The following is a 3697-nucleotide window of genomic DNA, read 5'->3' as shown; positions in this document are numbered from 1 at the left end:
AGCACTACCACTGAGATGCACCCTTGGACCCTACAACTTTTTTTTAGGCAGTATAGATCAAATGTCTGTAGATGTCTCCCTCTAGACCTGCCTCTAGCCTCTTGGCAATCAATTTTATATCTTTATAAATTTGCTTCTTCTGAATACTTTACATAAATTTCACTACAAAATATTTGGTGTTTTTATAACTTGCCTCTTTCACTTAGCATGCCCTCCCCTCGGTTCACCTATGTTGTAACATGTACCAGTACTTTCTTTATTCTTTTTCACTGCATGCTAATGCTTCGTTGTCTGATTAATTACATATTATTATCCCACTTGTAAGTTGTGGATGTTTGGAATTTGAAGCATCAAAATGATTATATTTTCATTTCTTCATATATTTTTCACATGAACATTGTTAGTTTTCTAAACCCAGACAAACTCCTAAAGTGCCTACTTGCCATATCAAAGCAGACCTGGCTACCAGGTTATCCCAGCATCCCTTAGTCCCCACCTGTTACAGGGCCCTCCTGGCTGGCATTCTCAGCCCTCTACCCTAAACTTCTCCATCCCAGGGGCTGGGCTGCCCTTAACAAAGATTTTTCCAAGTTCCTCAATCTCATTTGCACAGTATGAGGCTTGCATTTTATTCACATCTTCAACAACATGTGGTATTGTCTATTTTTTAAATTATTCCCAGTCTAGTAGCTGTGAGTGGCCACTTAACAGTGGTTTAATGATGTTAGAGAACATATGCTATTTTACAAGGCATCTGCACAACCTCACTGAATAAACATCAATCAGTATTTTGACTATTCAAAATTAGCTTGTATTTGTAGTGTTTAAATTTTCATTTTCTATTTGTTATAATGGTTATAAATGAAATTAACAGATTGAGTAAAGAAGCCCACTAAATCTGAAACAAACATGAGAAAGGAAATGAATATTAAAGTGTGCATAAATGAAATAGAGAATAAAAAACAAGAGTGATTGGAAAATTTAACAAAACTGAAAATAATTTTGCTATATTAACCAATGAAAAAGACAAGCAGTGAAGATTCAAATTAGCCATATCATGAATAAGAATGGGGTATTTCCACAATAAAAGATAATTTTATAAACAATGATATGGCAACAAAATAGTTACACTATGTGAATTGAGAATTTTCTAGAAATAGTGCTCTAAAAATAACTGGATAAGAAACAGAAAACCTGGAAAAACTTTTTAAAAAGTGAAGAGACAGAATTAGTGATTTAAAAATCCCTATAAAGACAGTCTAGCTATTATTAGCTGCTATACAATAATATTTAAAAGCAAAGGTGTTTTTCAAATAAAATTCTTGAAATCCAAAAATGAAGGAAGCAATTTCAACTCTTGAATGAGGCCAGGATTAATTACTTTGCTACCACAACAAAGACATACCCAAAAGGAAAACTACAGATCAAAATATTTTTATGACTACAGACAGAAACAGTACCAAATATCATGCTAGTCAACCAAACCTAGCAACATATAAAGCGTTATACACCATTGCCTTTATTCCAAGAATGCAAGCTTTAACATCTGAATATCAATCAAGTCACACACCTTGTTAACAGAATCAAATAAAATAAAATACATTATCTCAGTAGACCAAGAAAAAGCATTTGAAAGACCAGTCAGTTTCTCATGCTTAAAAAAGAAAAAAAGAAAGAAACCACACTCACAAACCAAGAAAAAAGGAAAATGTTCTTGACTCTTGTGTGTATTACCACATGCCAGTGGAATAAAATAGAGGACTTGGAAACCAAATGACAAAGATAAGCCCATTTAGCTTTGACACAGGAGACAAAAAAATACACATTGAACAAAAGATAGCCTATTCAACAAATGGTGCTGGTTGTGGAGGGCCATCCCTCCCCCACTTCCCCCGGGCACTCTTGCGCAAGAGCAGCAGGAAATATTAGATAGAAATTCAGAGGGGAGAGAAACAGACAGAAAACACAGGGTAGCCTCAGGAGGGCCTGGATCCTAATCTATTGGGCCCCAACTGTCTCTGCGAAAGGGCTTTTAAAGGAATGCCAACAGATGGAGCAAAAGACCTCCCCACAGCACAGCCAAGTGCAGACCATCCCAGACACCTGATACTCAGGCCCATGGTCCTCTTCATGCCGACCTGCTGGGTAAAGCCACTAGGAAACCTAGGTGAGCTCCAACATCTGGAAAAACTGTATTTGCACCTGCATAGAAATTAATAGATTCTTATCTTTCCCCTCATACAAAACCAATTCAATCTGTATCAATATGTACCTTAATTTGAAACCTGAAACACTGAAAGTTCTAGAAGAAAACCTAGGGTACACTGTTCAAGATATTGGAATAGGAAGAATATTTTATTTTTATTTGTTTTTTAATTTTTAAATTAGATTTATTTGTTATATTTGATGTGTGAGGGGTTTTTTGCCTGCATGTATGTAATATGCACCTCATGTGTGCTTAGTGCCCACAGGGGTCAAGGGAGGGAATCAGATCCCCTGAACTGGAGGTACAGATGGTTGTGAACCACCATGTGGGTGCTGGGAATTGTACCTAGATTCTCTGCAAGAGCAACAAATACTCTTAACCACTGAGCCATCTCTCCAGCCCAGCAAGAACTTTTAAATAGAAGACTAATAGCACAGGTACTGACCCCAAATATTAACAGATAGGACAACATGGAAATAAAAAGTTTCTGCACAGCAAAGGAAATTATCTGTAAAGTACACTGTGGTTGATATATTGTGCACCCCAATAAACTTATCTGGGGGTCAGAGAACAGAACAGCCATAATATTAAACATAGAGTTTAGGCAGTGGTAGCACGCGCCTTTAATCCTAGCATTCCAGAGGCAGAGATCTGCCTGGATCTCTGTGAGTTCAAGGATACAGCCAAGCATGGTGACTTACGCCTTTAATCCCAGGAAGTAATGGCAGGGAGCAAAAAGGTATATAAGGCTGAGGTCCAGGAACTAGAGCAGGTTAAGCTTTTAGGCGTTTGAGCAGCAGTTCAGCTGAGATCTATTTGGATGAGATCACAGAGGCTTCCAGTCTGAGGAAACAGGATCAGCTGAGGAATTGGCTAGGTGAGGAAGCTGTGGCTTGTTCTGCTTCTCTGATCTTCCAGCATTCACCACAATACCCAGCTCCAGGTTTGATTTTACTAATAAGACCTTTTAAGATTAGTGCTACAGTACACAGACAGTCCACAGAATGGGAGAAAATCTTAACCAACTCCACTTTAGACAAGGGACTAATCTCCAGAATTTACAAAGATTTGTAGAAATTAAATATCAAGCAAATAAAACTGCCAATCAACAAATGGGCAAATGAACTGAACAGTTTTCAAAAAAAATTAAAAAAAGAAACACAAATGGCCAATAACCATTTTAAAAGGTGTGTATCCCTAGCCATCAGGGAAATATGAATTTCATTAACTTTAGTGAAAAATACCTTTTCTCTATAAAGGACATCAAGAAGGTAAAATGGCAATTCACAAAACAGGAAGAAATGTTTATCAGTTATGTAGATGACTTAGGGTTCATAGAAAAATAACTCTTAAAACACAATAATGAAGGGACTAATACCATAATGGATAGAGATGGACAAAAGATTTGAATAGGGAATTCTTCAAAGAAGATATATAAATGGGTAACAGTCATACAAAAAGTGGCCTGACTTCAGTTGGTAGGGAAATGAC

This window comes from Peromyscus leucopus, chromosome X (genome assembly GCF_004664715.2).
Source record: "Peromyscus leucopus breed LL Stock chromosome X, UCI_PerLeu_2.1, whole genome shotgun sequence".
Lineage (NCBI taxonomy): Eukaryota > Metazoa > Chordata > Mammalia > Rodentia > Cricetidae > Peromyscus > Peromyscus leucopus.
Note: the sequence above shows the minus strand (reverse complement) of the source record.